This window comes from Chelonoidis abingdonii, chromosome 8 (genome assembly GCF_003597395.2).
Source record: "Chelonoidis abingdonii isolate Lonesome George chromosome 8, CheloAbing_2.0, whole genome shotgun sequence".
NCBI classification, from domain to species: domain Eukaryota; kingdom Metazoa; phylum Chordata; order Testudines; family Testudinidae; genus Chelonoidis; species Chelonoidis abingdonii.
Window position 1 is genome coordinate 16,138,911 of NC_133776.1, and position 16,126 is coordinate 16,155,036.

The 16,126-nt window shown below is 43.0% G+C and overlaps 1 protein-coding gene across 1 annotated transcript in view; it reads left to right on the forward strand.

Annotated features, from left to right (window-relative positions):
- Window positions 1–11,855: 11,855 nt before the first annotated feature.
- The window catches only part of PLD1 (phospholipase D1), a 129,962-nt gene continuing 125,691 nt past the window's right edge, over window positions 11,856–16,126 (forward strand). Inside the window, exon 1 of the mRNA XM_032783671.2 lies at window positions 11,856–11,948. The gene's annotated coding sequence lies outside the window, so the exon portion shown is untranslated. The remainder of the gene's footprint in view (window positions 11,949–16,126) is intronic.

The window sequence follows — 16,126 nt, forward strand, 5'->3', positions numbered from 1 at the left end:
CCCCAATGAGTAATAAAATTAAGCTACTCTAAATGTTTCAAATTGTCTTCATTCAAATATTTACTTAAACTCTGCTTCTAGATGTTTTGCAACCCAAGGGGAATGACATTATTAATGGGATGATTCTTGGAATGGACCGACTGTGCTATCAGGCCATGGAAGTTTGTTTATAGGGGAAAAAATATGAAGAAAAAAAACTGGTTAGCTCTGTTGAGTTTTGGGCTTTCTACTCCTACGTGTTTGAGTGGGAGAAAGGACAAATCTCTAGGACATTAACTTTCCCATGGCAACAGAAAACGGAAATGACTTTAACCCCATCTAGTGACAGATGACTCATTGTTCAGCCTACTGCTGTTTTCTAAACATTAAAACAATACAGTGGGAGGAAAAGTCAGGCTTTACAATATCATATTCTTAGCACTTGGGCTTGTGGGAGAGGACAACTTGCTGGCTTCTGTTTTCAAAGGTCCACAAAATTTCACTATGGAGACTCTTGACTATTCTTTTACTTTACAGGGAAGCCAAACACATGTGAGTGCTTTCTTTTTCTTAGCCACTAGAGGGCAAGTACTAGGACATTCCAAGTAGGCTCTCACCTCACTATGAGATGACTGAGATGATGCTGATGACTGGATTTCAAACACCTGTACAGACCCTCTTCGCCACCATCCTTTCCAGGCTTTCTTTCTCTCACCAGTGATAAAATTCTACTTGCTACTTTTCATTTTGGATTCTTCAAAAAAAGCTCAGAACTAATCTCTTTTCACTTTCCCTCCCACTCGCTATACACATAAGGCTCGAGTCTCTTCTGCCTTATATCAGGCTTCAGTGACAGATGGCATATTTCTACTGAACACAGATTTCAGACTCCACTGACTGAAGTCTTCCCTCTCACAGGCTCTTTCCTAAGCGGCCGCCACACCAAACTGCTAGGTGACATGGTGGAGACTTATTGGTTCACCATCTCTATGGTCCAGATTCCCTATTATATCCAGTATCTGCTCGACACAGCAGAGGGTGGGAAGGTCTGAAAAGAGCTAGCTGAAATTCCCTGGTTTTGGGCCTGGAGATCGCTCCAAACTAAGTACACAGGCTGGTAACTACTTCAAGGGACCATTCGCCAGCCAAGGACACAGCATGCCCTACACTTAACATGCTCCCTATGCTGGGGGCTGCAGAAAAATAGCATAGGAGCCACACAGAGATATCCAGCAGCTTTCTGGCCCTTTTCCACTGCCAAAGTGATGCAAAGGGCCCAAACTGAAGAAGAGACTCTAATTCTGAACATTGTTGTTACTGAAAAATTGATAGTTCACAGCAGCATTTAGCAAATAGTAAAATAGCATCGCTACTTCAGCACTGCTTCTCTTGAACAGAGAGGTTAGCATTGGAGATATGCTGAAACATCAGGTTAGTCAATATGATCTAGTTCAGTCAAACTGAGGGATTTGTGAAGAACATCCCAATTTAGAGAATTGCATGGACCTGACAAAGCTAGGTGATTGGACAACGTGACAAGAGATGAAATTCAGTACAGGCAAGAGTCAAGCAATGCATGTTGGAAGGGACAACTTTAACTACTTGTGCAAGGTTTGAAAAAACAACAAGCCTAGGGCATTATTCTTCGCTCAGGTTTAAGCTGGTATAACTCTTCTGAGTTCAGTGAAATTCATACAAGCAGTAAAACCATGGCAAGTCAGGTTCCTAAATTTATTTGTGGACAGCACAATTAACAAAAAATAACTCAATGGCCAGGGTTGGTCAGGAACGCAAACAAAATGTTTGGTTGTAATAAGGAAGATAGAGAGGCTAATACTAGAAATATTTGTCAACATAAATTGATGGCATACCCTGACTTTAAATATTGTGTTCAGTCTTGGCCAGTGCTTTTACTAAACTTAAGCTATCTATTTGTCAGTTTTGCATTAGTTCCCTATTTAGTATCCCCTATACCGAGGACTGGATATAGCAATATCAATGGCTAAGGTTTTAACAGCAGCAACAGCATAAACTCACATTTAGCGCTACCTACAATTGTTCCTTTGCCTTGTCTCACATTCTCATAGTTGCTGTTTCATCGCATCATCCTCAAGGCACATTCCAAAGACGTGTAGCCTCCTTGCAGACAAGAGCGCCACCCCTCTGGGTAGGTCTTTATGATCTTCTGGCTGGATGCTCAGGCTATGTCTGTCATTGTCAATCCTATTGTACCATTGAGGCTGTCTGTGATCACGTGATCACCTATCATATAGTGGCATTCCTTGGCCTACATGCTTCATAATTCATTGATCTTCCATCATAATGATATGTCTGTACCAAGAAATCTGCCAATGCTAAACCAGTGCTGATGGAGGTGGTTACTGGGTTCATTGCTGATCTTGTCCTGCCACTTAATATGGAGCAGCTGATGAAGGTGACAAGAATCAAAAATGGCAACATACCACTCATCAGCCTTCCTCAGCATTCATCAGTACAACTGAGCTCGCAGACTTTAGCTGCTGCTGCCTTTCCCTGTTCTTTCCTGGACAAAGCGGGTGCCACCTTCCCCTGCTGACAGAGCTGGATAATAGGTGTGGAAATCATGCCTGTTCCAAACGGGCTGCCTGAGTCAACCACTAGGATACCGTCTCTTTCTTATGCACACATGCTGCAAGTCAAGAATAAATTCAAGAGTCTGCTGGTTGAAGCTAGAGAGGACCTAAGGTCTCAATCAACATTGCTTAACAGCCAGCTACCAATATTATCATGTGGACTTATTGTGTTAACTTGATAGGTCCACAGAAGTCAAAGGGCCTTCAGATTAAGCTCTCTAATCTTTTATGAGCATATCGGTCAGCATCCTAGTTGAGAAGCAAAGAAATTATTTTATAAAATATTATTATTTTTAGAGTGCATTAAATGGCCAAAATGTCTTTATAATACTAATACCTAGCTCTTGTGTAGAACTTTTCATCAGTAGATCTCAAAGCACTTTACAAAGGAGTATCATTATAGAAAATGGGAGTAAGAACAGTTAATTGTGCATTGGCACTAGAATCCCCATACACCTCTTAAGTGAAAGGAGATGTATTATCTGGATGGATTTCTTCATGTTGCGTGATAGTGACAATAGCTAGTTAACAACACAGAATCAGAGAAAGAAGAGCTAAGTGATTTTTGTGTGTGTGTTGTGAGGTTATGAGGCTACCTACTGTTACAGGCTTTTACTACTAACATGTTGGGATAATAAATGATCAACTATAATCAATCATCCTTTATTGCTGAGCCTAGATACCTGCAAGGCAAGGTTGAGAGCTTCCTAACAAGGCCCTATCCTGTTGTCCTTTGATCCCTAATTCCTTTAGGATTCCTGGGCAAGGGGACTTGATTAACTCAAGGAGAACAGGGGTTTAAGGGACCAGAGGAGCTAGTGGACAGAAACAGGAAATGTGGGAGTTTTGTGAGGGAGTTTAGAGAGGCACAGTATAACAGCTACATACTCCTAACAAACATTCACTAAATATATGTCAATGGACACCCCACCAACCTCAAAAAACAAAACAACTACAAACAAAACCAACCAAACAATAACAAAACTTCTGCAAGAATAAAAATAATGCAGGCAGAAGTCCAGCAGCAGAGTGGGGGTTACCTAGTTTATTGCACTGAATGCAGCACATATGATTACCTCCCTTGTGGGCAGGTGGTGTATGCCTGCATTCAGTGCAAGCAACTCCTGGCCCTTAGAGACTGAGTATGGGCTCTTGAGGCCAGAGTGGCTGAACTGCAGGAGCTAAGGTAGGCAGAGCGGTACACAGAAAAGACTTTCCAGGACACAATAGAGTAGTCCTAACCCCAGTCTGACAGCCTCTGTGCTGTGGAGGAGGGAGAAGATAAAAAGGAAGCAGAGGGAACCAGTCCCATAGTTGGGTCCCTCCCTCCAGATGATGTCCTGGTACCCTCTCACACTGAGGATACCAGTCATGACCCATGGGTCTTGAAAGTCGTGAACAGCATTCACGGGAACAGCCACACTCCAACTCTCCACCTGGCAGCCTGCTGGCAACTGCTTATCTAGGACCCATGAAACCCAGCCCCAGTTTGAGGCTCTACCCCTCTAGTCCTTAAACCAGCAGCAGGAGTAGGAAGCACAAGACCCAAAGACCAGAGAAGGAGGATCCCAGTTGTTTGGACTACTTCCTGTTCCTCCTGCTGTTACTGCTCCCCCGGCTTGATTTTGTGGTATTATGGGGAAGCAAAATGAATTCTTTGCATTTGTTTTCATGCAGAGGATGTGAGGGAGATTTCCACACTTGAACCATACTTTTCAGGTGACATATCTGAGGAACTGTCCCAAACTGAGGTATCGATACAGGAGGCTTTGGAACAAATTAATATATTAAACAGTAATAAATCACCACGACCCGATGGTATTCAGCCCGACGTTCTGAAGCAACTCAACTGTGAAATTGCAGAACCACTAACTGTGGTACGTAAACTATCTTTAAATCAGCTTCTATGATAGCTAATATGATGCCATTTTTTATTAAAAAAAGACTCCAGAAGTGATCCTGTCAATTACTGGCTGGTAAGCCTAACTTCAGTACCAGGCAAATTGGTCAAAACTGTAGTAGATAGACAAAATTATCAGACAGATGGATGAACACAGCTTTTGTAAAGGGAAATAATGCCTCACCAATCTATTAGAATTCTTTGAGGGAATCAACAAGCAAGTGGACCAGGTTGAGCCAGTGGATATGCAGTACTTGGCCTTTCAGAAAGCTTTGAGAGGGTCTCTTAAGCAAAGTAAGGAGTCATTGGATAAGACGGAAGTTTCTCTCATGGATCAGTAACTGGTTAAAAGATAGGAAACAAAGGCTAGGGATAAATGGTCAGTTTTCAGAATGGAAAGAGGTAAGTGGTGGGGTCCCCCAAGAATCTCTACTGGGACCAGTGCTATTCATCATATTCATAAATGATCTGGAAAAAGGGGTTAACAGTGAGGTGACACAGTTTGCACATGATACAAATGTATTCAAGATAGTTAAGTCCAAAGCTGACTCAAAGAGTTACAAAGGGATCTCACAAAACTGGGTGACTAGGAAACACACTGGCAGGTGCAATCTGATGCTCATAAATGCAAAGTATTGCACATTGGAAAACGTAACCCTAACTATACATACAAAGCGATGGGGTCTAAATTAGCTGTTACCACTCAAGAAAGATCTTGGCATCTTCAGGGATAGTCCTCTGAAGACATCCGCTCAATGTGCAGCGGCAGTCAAAAAAACGAACAGAATGTTAGGAACCATCAAGAAAGGATAGATAATAAGACAGAAAATATCATCATGCCACTATATAAATCCATAGTACCCCTACAACCTGAATACTGCACAGTTCTGGTCACTCCATCTCAATATATATATATATATTAGAATTGGAAAAGGTACAGAGAAGGGGAACAAAAATGATTAGAGATATGGAACAGCTTCCGTATGAGGAGGGGTTAAAAAACTGGGACTTTTCAGCTTGGAAAAGAGATGACTAAGAGAGGGATATGATAGTGGGCTATAAAATGATGAATAATGTGGAGAAAGTGAATAAGGAAGTGTTAGTTACCCCATCACATAACACAAGAACCAAGGGTCATCCAATGAAATTAAGAGGCAGCAGGTTGAGAACTAACATAAGGAAGTACTTCTTCACACAATGCATGGTCAACCTATGGCACTCATTGACAGGAGATGTTGTGAAGGCCAAAAATATAAGTGAGTTCAAAAAAGAATTAGATAAGTTCCTGGAGGATAAGCTAAGATGGTCAGGGATGCAACCCCATGCTCTGGCTGTCCCTAAACCTCTAACTGCTAGAAGCTGGGACTGTATGACAAGGGATGGATCACTAGATAATTACCCTGTTCTGTTCATTACCTCTGAAGCATCTGTCACTGGCCACAGTTGGAAGATAGGATACTGGACTAGTTGAACCATTCGTCTGACCCTGTGTGGCCATTTTTATGTTCTAGCTACTGTTTAGTTCACAAATGGCTTTGCCCATATTATTTCCAGTTATTTAGTATTCACCCCAATATTAAAGTTAGATAGTGTACATCTACTAATTGTGTACCCCAAATTAGTGAAATAGGAGGCTCCAGTCTTGCAAATTGCACTGTGTTTGTGGACTCTAATGCTCAAGCCAGTCTACCCACACCTTGTGAGACAACCATGCCTTGGTCAACACCAATGATTGAATCAAAGGATCTTTCAGAGTTGAAAGTATGAGTCTCTATAGCTTAAGCTAAAGAGACAGCCTCTATAGCAGGGTCTGTTACAGGCTCTCCTCATCTTTGGGCTGGGCATGTGTGCACACATGTGTGTGCACACACACACAGACAAACTAAGTGGGGCAATAGCTCAGTGGTTTAAGCATTGGTTTGCTAAACCCAGGGTTGTGAACTCAATTCTTGAGGGGGCCATTTAGGGATATAGGGCAAAAATCTGTTGGATGATTTAATTGGGGATTGGTTTTCCCCTTTAAGCAGCGGGTTAGACTAGATCAGAGATTAGCACACAAGCCAATTTTTGATGGCACGCAGGGCAGACTGAGCCGCTCGGCCCACCGCCGCTCTGGGGTTCCTGCTGCTGGCCCCTTGCCAGCGAGGGTCCCACCACCAATCCCACTCAGCACCTGGCCTGGAGGAAGGAACCCCAGGCTGGCAGCTGGAAGGAGCCGGCAACTGAAACCCCAGCGCGGCAGCAGGCTGAGCTGCTCAGCCTGCTGCCACTCTGGGGTTCCCGCTGCTGGCCCCTTGCCAGCCAGGGTCCCGCCACAGCCTCACTCACCTTGCTTCCAGTTGGAGTTCCAGTGCAGGACCCCGGCCAGACAGGGTTCAGGCCTCGGGCCCTGCTCAACCCTACCAGCTGCCATCTTGGATTCCAGCTGGTTAACAACTGATCACTTAGAAGCCTGTGTGCAGTTTGAAGTATCCAAATACATGCCACTAGACATTGGAAAACTCAGCAAGGAAAAGCAAGGGCAAGGATCAGAGTAAACTAATAAGATCTGCATTTTAATTTAATTTTAAATAAAGCTTCTGAAACATTTTGAAAACCTTGTTTACTTTACATATAACAGTAGTTTGGTTATATATTATAGACTTCTAGCGAGACCTTCTAAAAAACATTAAAATGTATTACCGGCACACAAAGCCTTAAATTAGAGTGTATACATGAAGACTCAGAACACCACTGCTGAAAGGTTGTCGACCTCTGGACTAGATGATCTCCTGGGGTCCCTTCCACCCCTGATATTCTATGATTAATGACTGTGTTCAAATGGGACAAGAGGCAATCACTGTCCTAGGGATAGATGATTAGCAGCTTTAGTTTAGAGCTTTCAGGGAACAAGGATCCACTTACACACATGGTCATAACAGTATTTCCTCAGAATAACAACACAAAACATTTCCACAGAAACAATAGCATTGAAAGCTTTGAGTAACCACTGTCTCCAGCCTTTCCTCTAACTTATCAAGCTAAATCTGTATGTTGCTTCAGTTGCTTCATATTCTCTTTCTTAGAATCACTTCCCCATAATTTCTCAAGATAATGAAGCATGTGATATCTGTTGAAACTTCTTACAAAAACCACATGCTATCAGTTTATTCTCAGGCAGCAATTTGTGATAATCAGTTCTTGTTCCAGGGGTAGCCTTCGTTTCTCTTTCACAAGTCATTGTGGAGTTTGTAGTGACTGGGCATGGTGAAAAGCTAGCCTTCTCACTATGATAATTCAGTATTCAGAGGGGCTGTTTTCCCCACTTGTAAGTTAGTTTCATAGTCTAACCAAACCACAAAAGTCCCAATAAACAATAGTCCAAATGAAAACAATCCGGCCCTCCCCCCGTTTCACTCTTCATGACACAGTATCCTCTGTTGGGGGTATAATAACAATATCTCCATCTTCTAAGAGCTCCAGCCTTGTGTCCTAGATAACAAAGTGAGCAATAGGTCCATCTCCAAACTGTCTCTGCCTTTCTTTCCCCCAGGACACTTTCTTCGGCTTTGCCACAATCTCTCAGCTTCCCCCTCAGGACTTAGCTAGGTCTTGTTCCTGACCAAAAACCACTCCCTCTTCTCACAGTACTTTAGTTTCTGGGTTATTTCACAGACCTTCCTCCCCAAGGTTCTTTCCCTTTGACAGGAAAGACCCAGAACTCCTTTCCTAGTGTCCTCACCAGAAAGACCTTCTAGAGATGTCCTTTCTTCCCTGGCTTCTTCAAGTCCTTCTATCACAGCCTGTTCCTTTCCAGGCTCTCTTTGCAAAGATGCCTACCGACAGCTCGCTCCAGGTCTCATTCTTAATAGAGAGACTCCCCTAGAAACTCTGAGCTCCATCCCAGTTTCCTCTACACTAATGAAAGGGAGATGGTTGTATACAGCCTCCTCTCCTAGCATACCTCCCTGTGAAGCCTACAGGTCTCATATGTTCTGAGAACTACAACTCCCAGAATGCCTGTCTTCTGGGCTGAAACCAGAAACAGAGCCCAGCCGGTCCTGGAGCCTCCCTTAAAGGGTCAGCACACTCTATTACAATAATGAGTAGCACTAGGGGAGATGCTTTAATCTGTCACTGTACTACAGCATAGGATTAGGCTGGTTTATTTATTTCCTGTATCAAAGGCTAAAGGGAAGGTCTGTAGAAAAAAGAGCAGGCTCTAAGACTCTGCTTTCTGAGGGTGTGTGAATTGCACATTAGAGATTGTCAGAGTTATTTCATTTGCTATTTTAGAGCTAGATACAAAGGCAAACTGAACAGGACTTCCTTAGATCCAGGTTACTGTTTGGTGTTAGTAAGAACAAAGATAAAGATTACAGCATTTAAAGTTAATTGAACTGGATATTTTAGGAGCTGCCTGTTTCTCTAACCATGAAAATATAAGCAATTCTATTTTCAGGAAGTCATGGATTTTGACATCATCTTCTTTAGAAGTAGACCTGCTAAACCTGTTTAACTGGAAAGAACTGTCTTCAGTTGCTGAGCTTTTAGTACTGGCTGTTGCATTGCTAGAAACTGAAACATCTCAGAAAATGAGGGAAAAGAAAAGGAAATTAACATCCTTGCCAAGCTCTGTCTGGATGTTTAACATTGTGGGCTTAAATATCCTCCTTGGTCACTTAATATGAACAATCATAATAGAGAGTAATCCTTTGCTAAGGATGCTGCCATCATCAGGAACCTCAGTATCACTGTGAGAAAACTCATTTTCACTATTGACAAAATATTCACAAGTGGTCACTGATTTTGGCAATCCCAGTTTTTGGGTTGAGACATCGTGGACCTGGTTTTCTGACTGGCCGAGCACTCAGCTGAAGTCAGGAGAAGCCCTCTGAAAATCAGATTAGCAGAATAATTTATCCGCATTTTAAAAGATCTGAATCTGGCTGTTGCAATGCTAGAAAGTATGGTACAGGTCACAAGTGACCCAAAGAAATTCCATAATTAACAGTGTCATATCTTCAATGCTATAAAACTGCAATGGGAATTCAATTTAAATGTGAGTAATCTGTGTGGTATTTCATTCCCCATTTGAGGTTATTCAGAACAACACTACCACTGTATTAAGCTATAAAGCCTACATTAGGTCTTTTTCAGATAAAAAGAGTAAATATTAATTTAAACAATGAACTGACAGCCTCCCTTGATCTTTTATTTTTTCACAAGTCTCTTGTTGCATTTTTTGATAGATTTGACTCCGCTCTTTCCTTTGGGGGAGGGTCTTTTCTTGACACAGATAAGCCCATTTCATTTTCAAAGTTGCCTTGTAAAAGGCTGGCTCATGGTTTTGGATTCTTCCTGTTAGCTGGGAAGAATGTGAGAGGAGGAAGACAGCCCTCCAACAAAATAAAACAAAATCCTCCATTACACTGGAATCTCTCCTCCATTACGCTGGATTTATGCAGTTGTAATTCCACTGACTTTAATAGAGTAACATTGTTATAAAACCAATGTGATGGCAACAACCTGTGCCATCATCTTGTGCCTGCAGAGGTCCAGTTATTATCCTAAACTTAGACTAGAAACATATAGAGATCCAAATTCTGTCCATTGATTTTCATGGGGTTGGACAGGGTCTAAGTCAGGATGGAATTTGGCCCAAAGTGTTTATCTACAAAGTGTGGAAGGGCAGTAAAATATTGCTGACCACAGCTAATTGTTAATAAAGACAAATCTCCATGGCTTACTATTTAAATGGGACATCAATAGGACAAAGCACTGTAGATGCTGCAGTAGAAGAGTGGCCATGAAGCAGCTAGATGGATAAGCCACCCAGGCAAAAGCTGACATGCATGACATTGAGTGGAACTGGAATATGGCAAATAAGAATTACTCACAGGTAAGATAAGAAAAATTCTCCTCAAAACTGTAATCACTTAGAGCTCAGAGAAGTGTATTAAATCTACCTGTGGCCATCTAGATTAAAGCTGTGAAAACATCAGCCTCATCTCCATACCTATGACACCTCCTTATCTTTCATGGGAACAGAAAAGCAAAGTTAAATTACTGTGAGGAATAATTAGATAATTTTCATGGCTAATTGCTGCTGGCAATGCAGACCTATTGTGTCTGTGTCTAGAAGTTGTGCAAAACAAGTTTAGTTGCTGATACTCAGACAATATTTCATGATCCTGTGCTCTGATACTCTTGGCTACATATGTTTTTATGGACATCCCCTGCAGTGATGGATATTTATGCTTTGTGTAATTAGCAAGTCAACTGTAACTAATACATGTGTGTGCTGTGGCTGCCCATCTGGCAATTGCTCATGCAATGCTAATCCAATAGGATTGGTGGCTGCTCTGGATCCACGTGGAACATTGCTACAGTTGGGAGCAATGCAAGCTGCACGGCAGGTTACAGCACAGACATTTTAAAGGAAGCAGGTAGCACCAGAGTAGCACTCATTGACTTCAGTGGGCTTTGAATTGGGTCCTGTGGTAGGGGAGTGATGTGGTGAGTTACTTGAGGCAGGTGGGATGGAGGGCCAGCCAGTTAGCCAAGTACCAGTAGGCAAAGCTGGAAATACCTTTGGTGTTATATATCCCAGCTGTTGAATCCAGAGTTCTTCTGTATGACAGAGAGCCTGTTTCAAGAGCAATAGTCACCAGGAGAGATTTTTCAAAGACACTTAAGGGAGTTAGGTGTCCAACAAACACCCAGCGCTGCTATTTAGTTCTCTTCTACACTTTATTTTTCATAGAGTCTACGGTTCCCACATATACCAGTAGGGCCATCATTGATACTGCATATACACCATGTATTTGCCATGTGGAATTTACACAGGTTGTTCAGATGCAAAAGTTATAATTTGTATGTAAACTCTGTGTCCCCTCTCTAGACACGTAGATGCACATTTTGTGTAATTCATACACTATGCATTTTACACACACACACACACACACACACACTATTCCGTTTATTGTCTATATAAACACATCAAGACCCACATCCGTCTTTCTGCGGCTGTATTCTGACACGGGAACACTCCCAATTATAGTTCGTAACGAGCTGTCCCATGGAGGCGATTTATTGTTTTATAGACACACAGGCAAGTGATTGTGTATCGCCTGCTGCCCTGCGTGTAGGACCCTGTTCTTTGCATGCACAGAGAGCTGTGCAGAACAGCGGGCGAGAGAGAAATCCCCACCTCCAGGCACCCTTCTCATGCGACCACGCCTTGAGAAACTAAAAGCTAAAGGCATCTCTATTCTCAGAGCTCTCCTACTCTTCTTTCAAGGGCCCGCCCGCATAGTTCAGCGCCAGGGCACAGCTGGAACCTTGTGGCCCCGCCCCAGCCAGGCTAGCCTCCCTCCCTGGGGTATGGAGACAGGCGGCACTCAGTACAAGCCCGCTCCATGCACAGAGAACTCTGGAGACACCTGCCTACACACGTAGACCTGCGCTGGGCACAGGTAACCCCCAATTCTTTGGTAGGGCACACTACAGGAATGAGTAAATGAGCTAAACTACTTGGGATCTTGGGGGTGGGGGGTTCTGCCTGGCATAAAGTTTCTTCTGCTTTGGGGTTTTGGCTTAGCAGCCTCTCCTGGGAGTTTATGCCAGCCTCTTTTGAGATCTGCCTAGTTTTGTTTTGTTTTTTTTACAAAACTTTAGCTCTGTCATCCCAATGCTGCTTTCTGCCTGAGGCATTTGATCCTGGCTTGTCAGCTGTGCACCCTTGTATGTGATGGCAAATTGCTCATGGATGGATAATATGTAAAAGAAATAACCTGCCTTACTTAGAATGAATGTATTGCATCTCTGCAGTCATGCTTCATTGCTACTTTCATAAAGCTCTTGTCCTAGTTCCACTCTGTACTAGACTGGTTTGGTTATAGTCTAATTTGATCAGCATGATTTAAAGAACCAGGAAGTATTCCTAATATAGGAGCTTTGCATATACAATATAGTGCTTCCCCTCAAAATTTCATTGCTTCCCACCTGCCAAATGCCATAAACAAAGTAATTATGGCACTGCTCCCCTTTGATTGTGCCTTGTATGTATCATTCTCCAAAACTATATTCAACAAATATTTGGCTTGCAACACTATACGGTAAGAGGAAAGGACGTGAATTAGAAAAATATTATGCAAAATAGATTGCTGCTGTTGCAGTTTTAGAATTAATGCAAAATTGCAGCATGTGGTGTAACACCTTTGAACATTTCGGTACACTGATGGGACAGAGTTGCCTCCAATTTAGCTCTTTTCTTTAGCAATACTTTGCTGGCTTCATGTTTAAACAGGAAATTTTACTTGTCTTTTAACAGTCAGTTGCCATGTGGTCTATCTTTGGTTTAAAACTACTTCTGTATGATCTGCAAACAGTGCTGTGTGCCTGGAGATCTTGTCCAAACTTTTTTTTTTCTCTAAAGAATATCTATTTTTTCTTGTGATACAGAAAGCATTCAGCTGAGTATTTGACCTCATAGTCCTTTAAACCCCACTGGTTCACTTGCTAAAGCAGTGAAGCAATTTCACCAGGGTCCCTTTTTGTTGAATCCAGGTAAACAGTAGCACTGCAGGCATTTTAGTTAACGTTTTCTTGATTATTTGGTATTTTGCTGGTAGTAGCAAGTAGCTGGACTTGTAAAGTCTGGAGAAATTACATTTCTTTGATCCCTAATGAGTGAAGTTCATGCTGGCCAGGAAGGCTGGCAGTGTAGGGAGACTTTGTCTCAAACACCCCACCCTCTTAACAGGTGCTGATTCTGCTTTGAAAGTATAAAGTGGGTTTGGCTGACTCACTGGTGTACCTGGTTTATTATCCCACTTGTAGGTAAGGGAGGTGGAATCAGCCCTCAAGCAGAGAGAGAGGGAGTTTGGGAAAGAAAGGACCCAACATCAGCTAAACCTAAATTCATTGGTAATGGTGAAAGGTGTCCAATGTCTTGCAGGATTAGGACCTTAAAGAATGAAATGCCAAATTCTGCCCTTAGATACACACTTGTAACTGCCACTGAGCCAAATCATGCTCTCAATTACACCTGTGCAACCCCAGCCAGTGAGTTCCATGAGACTTGCATACATGTATCCTTGTACAAGAGCAGAAATGTGCCTCGCACAGGTTACAATTCAACTCCCTATGGAGGAGAGTAACTATGACTTTACCACTGTAGTCAAATATCTTGGTTTGTATGCTTCTCTGACACCTATAATTTATAAATAAAGAAAAGTATTATTCTTTTCATTTCTAGTTTGTGTGTTTAGATGCACGAGTGTTGTGAGATTTGCTGCATATGCTTTGAGTTTCCAGTTAGAAAGAAGTGATCTCCTATTAACTATCAGTAGGAATTTCAAATAACGGATCCAATAAAAAAACAGACAGAAGTTGCTTTACAATGGTACTACAGGAATTTAGGAAATAGGAAACTCCTTTATTAGATATTGTTTTCACATGCAGTATCCTTGTGAGTCTGATTTCATTGCATATCTGTTTACATTTGTGACTTAACTTGAACACATTGTGGCAAGGCACCTTCTCGGTCTCCCCAGCCTCCGCTGCTTTTAGCCCTTGGGAGACAGGCTTGGGTAATCTGGTCCCCCTTGGGACCCAGGGGAAGTCTGTTCCCTCCCTCCACCAGTCCTTTTTATAGTATATTTCTCCCTTGCTCGCTGTGCCCGCTTGGAACCAGCTGATCCTAACTTCAGGTAGCTCCCTCTCAGCTGATTGTAATTGGCAACCCCTTCTCAGCTGAACCCGATTGACCTGTATTTACCCAGAGTTGATAGGGTGGAGGGCCTTTTAACCCTCTGAGACTGGTTTCTATCCCTCCTTTGTAGCTGTCTCTCCTCTGTTTTTCACAACATCTTGTGAATCAGCTACTTCCTGAAATGCAATCTGTATAGATTCTCTTTATCAGTAAAGAGTGGTATGCTTTCAGCGAGGACTTCAAAAAAAAAAAAAAAAGGCCTTGTCATGTAATTGGACCATGGAGCAGTATGGAAGCAAACAAAGAGGTTTGCTATTTGGCTGTATGGATACAGTGAGGTTGAGATTTTAGATTTATTTGTTCATGTTCCCTTGATTCATTCTTAAGAGTCTTAAATCTCATCGCAGTGCAAGTGTGCCCCCTCAATGGGAATTGCACTCATAGGCATTGAGATTGATTGGGTAGTCATAAGGCCCGTAAAATTCCTGTTGCCTTCACTGGAATTTTGCTTGCATAGGGACTTCAGGGTTGAGTCTGTTGAGACATATGTATACTAGCTGAACTGGACTTTAATTAAGGGAGTCTGAACAACAACATACATCTAGACTGCACCTCCCATGCCCCCTCTTTGGCCAAAATCCACTCCCCTTTTTGGAAAACACTCCTTTTTGAACTGCTAAAATAATAGCAGGAGAGCTTAGAAGAATCCGGCAGATCACAAGTTAATCCTCACGTAAGTTACTTTGTCTAGATGACCACGTGCAGTTCTGAATAGAACTCAGCCCTGAATCTGACTCATAATGTTTGGATAGGAAAAGTAGTGTGTGTGCTGGGGTGTGGGGGTTAGCAATAGGTCTTTGGAAGCAGTTCTTTAGACAAGTTAATGCAAATTCAGAGTAGACTCTACTAGTTTGCATAAATATGTGCTTGGAAAGAAGCCAGTAATGACTCCTTGATCGTAAGCAATTGCCTCTTCATATGAAGTTCAGAACACCTCACTGTTCTCATCTGGAAATTCCAGCCCCTGGAATCAAGACCTGTAAATGTGGAGTAGAACCTGATCAAACATGCTGTATTTATGTTGTTCACATATGCCTGCCGCACTGGACAGCTGGCAAATCTTAAATAAATGGCCTATCTTCAGTTTGTCTTGGATAATTGAATGTCTCCCGTAATCCTGATCTGTGGGATGAAAAAAGAAATGTGATCAGAAGCTATTTCATTATTATGTAAATCTCACCATATCAAACAAAGAATCCATCTCTGGGTATGCATTGAGGCTGCTATATGTTTCAATTATAGTTTTAATTGCTTAATTTAGGATCTAATTCTGCTTTGTCTAACCCAGGGATTGGCAACCTTTCAGAAGTGGTATGCCGAATCTTCATTTATTCACTCTAATTTAAGATTTTGCCTGCCAGCAGGGCCGGTGCAACCATTTAGGCGAACTAGGCGGTTGCCTAGGGTGCCAAGATTTGGGGGCGCCCAAAAGTGTCCCCTGGGTCAGGGTGCCGCCGATCAGCACGCCCCTGAGGTCAGTGCGTTGCCGCCGCAGCCCGGCAGCCCAGGGCGCCCCCTGCCCCCAGGGTCACGAGCACGCGCTGCAGCCCCAGCAGCCAGGCGCCCCCATGGTCAGGGAGCCGCCGCCCGGCAGCCCAGGGCCACCCCCGCCCCGGTCAGCGGACCGCGGCGCCGGTGGAACCTGCGCATCGTATCGCGGACGGTCTGCCCGGTCCCTCGTGGCTCCTTGACCTGCCGCAGCCTGCCTGTGCAGTCCGACCGGAGCCGCGAGACCCGCGTGCGGGGCAGTGAAATGTCCCGGCGCCTAGGGCGCCAGAAACCTTAGCGCCGGTCCTGCCTGCCAGTAATACATTTTAACATTTTTAGAAGGTCTCTTTCTATAAGTCTATAATATATAACTAAACTATTGTTGTATGT